An 8637-nucleotide genomic window follows, 5' to 3' on the forward strand; every position below is an offset into this window, starting at 1 on the left:
GGACAAAGTGCATTTAATGCGAGACTTAGGTGTCCCTTCACTTTATCGGGGATGGGAGTGAGGCCTGTCCCGTCCATCGCCGCTCCTCCTCGCTCCGACACGCGCCCTGGCCAGCGATGCATGTGATGCCATGTAGGCAGGCAAGCAGCTGAGGTGGAGCGGTGGTGGAGCCTCCTCGAAGACTTGCATGCCGCCACGTGGGTGCGTGCCGAGTTGGCGTGGAAGCTGCGTGCTGCCACGCAGGTGCCTGCCCATCTGGTTGGGCTGGCAGCTGCATGCGAGCGGCGGCGGGGAGTTGGTTGGTGCGGGCCTGGCAGTGGCCCTGCTGTCGCCTCTGGCAAGGATCTTGTCGGGTGGCCCAGCAAGGGTCTTGCTGGGTGGCCCGGCAAGGGTCCTGCCGTGGAGCGCTGGTGTCCCTGACAAGGGTCTTGCCGGGAGTCTTGTGAATTCCTTCGGTAGGGATCTTGGTGAGGATTGTTGCTTTCCAATCCTCATCTAATCTTGGGCATTCTATGTCTTCACAAAGATCTGCATGCCACCATGGAGGTGCCTCCCGAGACCTGGTCCAACATGGTTGTTGGAGACCGTGGCTCGAGGGTGGCCTGCTCCACTGGTGTGGGTGAGCTGCCCCGGCAAGAGGCTTGTCGGGGCTGCGGAGGCTTCCCCCGGCAAGGGTCTTGCTGGGGCAACCTGCTTCGCCCGTCTGCGCTTTGTGTCCTTAGTTCTTGATGTTTCCTGGTTTGTCTTGTGCCTTTGGCTTCTCTCTGGCTTCCCTTTCCTACCCTGTTATGCGTGGCTGTGGTGGGTGGCCCTGACTGCCCGTGCACAAGTAAAGGGGTCAAAAGCAGACCCCCTACTTTTGTACATCGACAGGAGCCCCCGGGCCTGGGCCATACATAAGCGCAGCACGTTGTTCGGCCAGGCCCAGAATGGTGTGCGGGTAGTGGGGGCGGATTTTTACCGCGGTAACTGCTCCATCCGCTGCGCTTCCCCATGACCCGCATTGAACGCGTGATGTGGAGGTCATGTGCGCGCGAATGGCGTGGGTGGCGTGCGTGGGACGGTTCTTGCACGCATGCGTCATATCGCAATTAATGGGAATGAAGGCGTCCCGCGCCTTCCCCGTAAAAAGGAATAACTGCGGGCGCGCTGCTCACTTTACCCCCCCCCCTCCTCCTTGCGCCTCCTCCAATCTCAGAACTGCCGCCCCCTTCCTTCCTTCTTCTCGAGCTCCCCTGCTTTCGTCCATCGCCGTCGTGCTTCCGCCATCCTCTGTCTTTTCACAACCGCCATGGCGCCTGTCGGCGTTCTGGGAACGGGGGTCCCCAGACTTGCCTGCCTGCGGCCTGCAGCGTGGCTCAAGTGGTGTCCCAGTACGGCCCATCTTCATTTGCGCAAGACTCAAGACCCTTGCGAGGTGCCAAGCCTCGCGGGGCGGACGACACGCAACTTCCTCAGGAACGGCCTCGCTAGTCAGGCTCGCAATGAGGCAGAGAGATCAAGGCAGGGTACCTCACCAGGTGCTCGTGACGCAAGCCATGACGATCGAGACCAGGCGGGCGCCAAGCGGGCATCAGCCTGTGTAGTGTCCTTGTTTCCTCTTTGGTGCAAAGGGGGCAAGCACAGGCGTGGAGTACCGAGGCATCAGCCCAAGGTTGCCATTTTAGTGCAACGAGACCAAGACCAGCAGAGCGGCAGGATGGATGTCACCATGGAGCCCAAGACGGCGTCATCGCCACTGCCTTTGGTAGCCAAAGACCAACTTTAGTTAGGATAACTTGTACTAGATGTTCCCCTTCAAAATGGTCATTGTTGGCGCCCTTCCCGCTCAATATTTGGGGAGAGGACCAGGGCCTCTATAAATAGGACTAGCCACCACAGAGATGGGGGGATCCGAACCAGAGAGAGAGAGAGAGAGAGGAAGGGAGAGAGGTGACCGAACTCACCCTAGCAGTTCATCGCACCAGCTCAAGAACACCTCTCGCGAGGCTGTTCTTCCCTTGTTCTATTCATCATCAGCCTCTGAGGCAATCCACCACACCACACACTGGAGTAGGGTATTACACCACAACGGTGGCCCGAACCAGTATAAATCTTGTGTCCCTCATGTTGTTCATCTTTTTAGCCTAGATTCCCACGAGGCGATCGGTCGTGAGTCGATAGGGGAAAGATCTTCGTGCGCACCCCAGAGTTCGATCCTTAAGGGTCTGCCGGAACCCAACATCTGACATTTGGCGCGCTAGGTAGGGGTGCCCCAGAATCTTTCTTCCGCTATTTCGTGTCGATCTTCCGTCGTATCCATGGCAGACGCTCGCCGGGCTCGAGCTGAGCGACGGGCAGCTCTCGCCGCCCGTGTCGCCCAGACGGCTCCCATCGGTGGGTGTCCCCGTTGTTCCCCGTTGCCTGCCACCAACTCCACCACTGGCCCGACAGGGAACGGGCAGCAGGCCTTGTTGCTGCATCCTTCGGTGCGGCGGGACGGCCGGACCGCCACCCCGTCGCTGACTCCAGCTGGTTCATCATCCCACGCCCATCGCGCCCCCACGGACGCGCATGTTGCATTGCTCCTGGCGCGTGAGCTCCTGCACTACCGTCCCATCGACGACCTCTACGAGGAGTGGCTCGCTCGCATCACCGAGCTCGTTAGCACTGTAGGAGGCTCCCCTGTGCCGTCCCTCTCGCTGCCTCACCTTCCGTCCTACGCAGGAGGCGCAGATCAGGAGGTGCCTCAGCCACCTCCTCCCCAAGAAGGCACCCTGGCTCCAAGGAGCATGGCCCCAGGACGAGATCCACCGCGTCCGGCGCCCGCACGACAAGAAAGGAGCTGCCAAGAAATCCCTCGTCCCCAAGAAGGTGCTCGCGTGCTCCCGGCACCGGTGCACCACGACCGCATCCCTGCGCCAGCACGTCAAGACCCCACGCTGCTCCAGGCAGCGGCGCGTGGGAACCCCCAGGAGCAAGCCCCACATCAGCAGAGAGCTCCGTTGGCCACCGCAGTGTCGCCTGGCCAGGCAAGTTCAAACCTGACCTTCCTCCTCGCTATGACGGCACTGCCGACCCCGCGGAGTTCCTACAGCTCTATGAGCTGGGCATCGAAGCCGCCAACGAGGACGAAATAGTCATGGCGAACTGGTTTCCCATGGCACTCAAGGACGGCACCCGCACCTGGCTCCTGAACCCGCCTCCTGGCACTATCTCCTCCTGGGACGAGATGCGCACTCGCTTCATCGCCAACTTCCAGGGCACTCACGACCGTCCGCCGGCCGTGGGCGACCTTCGCCGCATCAAGCAGCAACCCGGAGAAATCTTGCAAAAGTACATCCAGCGCTTCAACAGAGCTCGCCTCAAGATTCCTAGGATGACCGAGGAGGCCATCATCTCGGCGTTCTCTGATGGCGTCCGCGGCGTCAAGATGAAGGAGGAGCTGGCGATCCACGAAGATCTGTGTACGTCCCTGGAGTTGTTCAACCTGGCGACCAAGTGCGCAAGGGCTGAGGAGGGACGCCTTTCCCTTCTCGAGCTCCCAGCAGTAGACCCAGAAGAGAATAAAGCCAAGGCCAAGATGTGAAGCGCAAGGGAGCAGCTATGCTCGTAGCAGAGCCGAACATGAAGCGCGGCAGGGACCAGCCGGAGTCGTCCAAAGGCAGCCGGTACTGTGTGTACCACGATCTCCATACCCACAACTCCAACGAATGCCAAGAGCTCAGGGTCGTGCAAGAAGGCCGTGTCGGTCGACGCCCCGAGCGCAACAATCGGAGCTACGGCCGAGGAGGAGCAAGAGGTGGAGGACGATGGGACGACCATGGCCCTCGCCAAGGGTGGCGTGACCGGCCTCGCAAGGACCGCTGGTAGGACCAGCCTCGCGAGGGGACTTGGAGGGATCAGCCTCGTGAGGATCACCCCAAGGCAATGCGGGGCTTCCTCCTCTGCCACCACCACCAAGAAGGAATGAAGACCATCATCAGGACGAGGGGGTTGGGGGCTTCCAGGAGCCGCGTGCGATCGCTTGCATCTTGGGCGGCGCACAGGCCCCAGCCTATCAGCGCATCTTCAAGCAGTTTGCTCGCGAGCTGAATGCAGTCCTTCCCAAGCTTGAGGCCACGTGCCCTCTTAGGTGGTCTGCGTGCGCCATCACGTTCAACTTAGTGGATCATCTCAAGTGCGCGGCAACGGCCGGTGTCCTCCCGATGCTCTGCTCCCCAGTCATTAGCACTGTGCAAGTTACCAGGACCCTCATCGACGGCGGGGCAGGGCCCAACGTCCTGTTCTTCGAGACGTTCAACAATCTTCAAGTGCCATATGATCATCTTCAACCAACCAAGCCCTTCTCGGGAGTCACTGATGGTTCCACGCTCCCGATAGGGCAGGTCCGCCTCCCTGTCACCTTTGGACATCGCGAGAACTACCGTACCGAGCTCATTGACTTTGACGTCGCCCACATTTTCCTTCCATACAATGCCATCCTTGGGTACCCAGCCCTGGCCAAGTTCATGGCAGTGACTCACCATGGGTACAACGTCCTCAAGATGCCAGGAAGTGGTAGAGTCATCATGGTCCCCTGTGAAGAGAAGGATGCGGTGTGCTCTCTCAAGAGCGCCTTCCAAGCCACGTCAATCAAGGACCCAGACAGCAAGAGTGGAAACCTTCCTGAAGCAGCTCCCAAGAAGAAGAAGACGTCACCTGACCCAAAGCCTCGGGAGGCAGGCACCTCCAGAGGCGCCACAACCGGACATGCACCCATCCAAGGTGCGCCACCCTCTGTCGCATAGGGAGGCGCGCTTGGCGCCCTCCTCGGGAAAGGCTCAGGGGCTCTCTCCTGGGGAGCCACTGACTTTGCCAAGATCACAGGGGAGGCGCTCGGGCACCACTTGGAGGCGTGCTTCACGGCATGTTTCCCTGAGGAAGGCGTGAGGCAAGGAGGGCCCAATCCTCAGGAGTTCATCACCAAGGTCGCTCAGGAGTTGCAGGAATCGAGAGTCATGCACGGCAACCGCCGCCTGCCCGGTGTAGCTCCCCATCCAGGCGAGGATGGCGGGCTGCGCGTCTGCATCGACTACCCAGGGCTCAATCGAGTCGCGTCCCAGGGCACAGGGCGTTGCGCGGGTCCTCTGCACAGCTACGTTCGTATGCCCTTCGGCCTGCCGAACACGACTGCGGCCTGCCAGCGCCTGATGAGAAGCATTCTGGAAGCTCAGGTGGCCAAGCATCACGCGCTCCTGGAGGAAATGGAGATGGACCTCGCCGAGCCGCCCGAACCTCCCAAGCCTCCCGAGGCTCGGGGCTCCTAGGGCTCGTGAGGATTGGCTTATTCACCGCGCACCGTCAGCTACTCCGACACTCGCTCTACAATGGTATCAGGTGACTTCTTTCAAGTTTCGTTTCAGCTGGGAGCGCCCTCAGGGCTGCATCATTCCCAGGTCGCGTGGGTCTATCCCTGCGGCATGTATCCGTTTTGCTTATGCCTTCAGCTTACCTTGTTGGGGGCGCCCCTCGGGCTGCATCATCCCCAAGCCGCTCGGGCCTGGCCCAGTGGCATTTTCCTTTCTCTGCATCTATCTAAGTTGATTTGCTTCTTCATGCTTGAACTTCTGTAAATAATCGCCTGCTCGATTGACACCTACCTTTGGAGCCGCTCGCTCTGGCACGACGCTTGCGCATGGGTCCGTCCCTGCAATGTCGACAAATCTGAGTGGTCGAGCTCTAGCCGCGGCAGCCCCGCAATTGCGCTACCTCACCGGGCCCTCAGTGCCTCAATCACTCCCTTGGAGCAACCAATGCATGGCTGGCAACCGTAATGGTAGTTCTTGTTTTCCTCGTGTTGGTGTGCAGGATCCTCCTAAGGAATAGCACGGTGGGCATCGTGAGCTCCCTCTCCCTCTCTCTCATGCAATCCGTTCGCACGTTAAAAGGGGGTCGCCTGAGCATCGCGACTCATGGGCTCTTACTGGCTCTCTAGCCCTCACCCCTAGCCTTGACCCATGGCATCGCGACCTATCATACCAGCGGCGGCTGAGCTCGCTCGAGGGCTGGGACATGAGGATGTAGAGCATAAAGGAAAGTGCGGGGAAAAGGGGAGAATCTCACAAGTACCCAACCCAGCGACACCCCAGCTGCTAGCGCGCGGGCCAGGCACCTCGCCGGATAACAACTCTAGGCTCACGAGATAAGTTACACCTCTGTAGAAGCTAGATCCACACAACACCAAACCCTCGCCCAGTGCGGCTCTGTCACGGCGGCGCTGCCTTCCTTTCTCACCTAGCGGGGGCTGCTTGAGCGCTAAAGGGGACCTCCTGAGCATCGCGGCTCAGGGGCTCTTAGTGGACCTTGGGCCGCTCACCTCCTGGCCTTGACCACGGCATCGCGACCTGGCATACCAGCGACGGCTGAAGCCTGCCTAGGGACCGGGACCTGTCAGCGTAGAGCACCAAGCCCTCGTGAGGATAGAAAGGGGGAGCCGAGCCAGGACAGGACAAGCATCTCGCATCTATTCATAATAAGGATAATATTTAAAAAAGGCATGGCAAGCGCCTTACATACCCCCGCGGGGTGTTACTTCGATTCCTCGCAGGGAACAAAAGGTGCTAATCCTAACAAATGCTAACTATGCACGCCTCCGCAGGAGACGCCATCATCAACAGTGGGCCGCCAGGCGCCGGCGCCAACCCCATCCAGATTAGTGGTGTCGGCGGCCAGATGAAGCTGCCCTGCTCCAAGCGCGATGCGAGCTCGGGGGCTCGTAGCTGTCGTCCCTCGTCTCCGTAGTCACGTGAAGCTCGGGGGAGTCACTGGATGCACCGGCTCCTCCACTGCTGCCTGAGGAACTGCTGGGGAAGCGGTTGGCAGGCCTGGTCCTCTCCACTTCGATGCCCCGGCCGCCTTCCTTGGGGCTGCACTCCAGTCGGCATCCTTCCGTGTCGAAGACCTTGAAGAACATCAAGGAGGCGCCATCGTATTCAAGATGAATTACGAGGGCACCCCCTATCCGGCAGACCCGGGCGATCTCGCCCCAGCCCCGGGTCATGTAGACCTTGCCCGGAGTGATGACCGCGACCTCCGCTCCGGTCGCAAGGGTGTTGCAGTTAGCGTGCTGCAGCCAGAGCTCTAGAGACCCACTCGGCGGCATCTTGAAGGCGAAGGAGAGAGACCTAGAGCAGCATGGAGCACAAGCTCGCGAGAAGAGACCTCGGCATGGACTCCAGGGGTGACAACGTGCACCACCATGACTCGTCGGCATCGCCGGCGGTGTCGCTCGGTGTCTCCTTCTCCAGGGCCCTCGATTCGGGCGTACAAGGGCAGCGGAAACCCAGGCAGCGGCCGCTCGTACCAGGGCCTCGATGTCTCTTGCCATGCAACCATGTTGCAGTGGCCGGGGACAGGCCGCTTCTTCGACGGAAGTGGGTCGGGAACCTCTTGGGGGGCCTTCCCTTTCTCTTGCGCAGAAAACCGGCGGATCGGCGCCATTGGCGTAGAGTGGAGCAAGGGCGAGGAAGAAGAAGATGGAGAGAAGCAGGAAGAGATGGACTGCGGGGGCTCTCGACCGTACTTATATTCCGGAGGAGGCCAACCGTCGGCATCCACGATCACAGGTAATCATGAACCATTTCTGCATGCAGGGACTTGTCAAGTCGAGTGGTTGCCGAGGCAGCGTGGGGAAGCGGAGACGCCCACATCCAATCAACCGCCACGCGGCACCCAAGGCCGCAGGCTGATGGGGCCCGCAGTGCTCCGCACTTGCCCCTTCGCTTCTCCGCTAAACCAAGTCCGAGCGCGCCTTGGGCCCGGGGGCTACTGTCGGCGTTCTGGGAACGGGGGTCCCCAAACTTGCATGCCTGCGGCCTGCGGCGTGGCTCAAGTGGTGGCCCAGTACGGCCCATCTTCATTTGCGCAAGAATCAAGACCCTCGCGAGGGGCCAAGCCTCGCGGGGCGGACGACACGAAACTTCCTCAGGAACGGCCTCGCCAGGCAGGCTTGCGAGGAGGCGGAGAGATCAAGGCAGTGTACCTCGCGAGGTGCTCTTGACGCAAGCCATGACGATCGAGACCAGGCAGGCGCCAGGCGGGCGCCGGCCTGCGTAGTTTCCTTGTTTCCTCTTTGGTGCAAAGGGGGCAAGCACAGGCGTGGAGTACTGAGGCATCAGCCAAAGGTTGCCATTTCAGTGCAACGAGACCAAGACCAGCAGAGCGGCAGGATGGAGGTCACCGTGGAGCCCAAGACGGCGTCATCGCTAGTGCCTTTGGCAGCCGAAGACCAACTTTAGTCAGGATAGCTTGTACTAGATGTTCGCCTTCAAAATGGTCGTTGTTGGCGCCCTTCCCATTCAATATTTGGGGAGAGGACTAGGGCCTCTATAAATAGGACTAGCCACCATAGAGATGGGGGGATCCGAACCAGAGAGAGAGAGGGAGAGAGGCGACCGAACTCACCCTAGCAGTTCATCGCACCAGCTCAAGAACACCTATCGTGAGGCTGTTCTTCCCTTGTACTGTACATCATCAGCCTCTGAGGCAATCCACCACACCACACACTGGAGTAGGGTATTACACCACAACGGTGGCCCGAACCAGTATTGTCGGAGTAATGGGCCACAGGTAGCCTCACCCGAGTCCCTGGATTTATCAAGACTTTGGGCCAACTCC

Source organism: Triticum dicoccoides, chromosome 2B (genome assembly GCF_002162155.2).
Source record: "Triticum dicoccoides isolate Atlit2015 ecotype Zavitan chromosome 2B, WEW_v2.0, whole genome shotgun sequence".
Classification (NCBI taxonomy): domain Eukaryota; kingdom Viridiplantae; phylum Streptophyta; class Magnoliopsida; order Poales; family Poaceae; genus Triticum; species Triticum dicoccoides.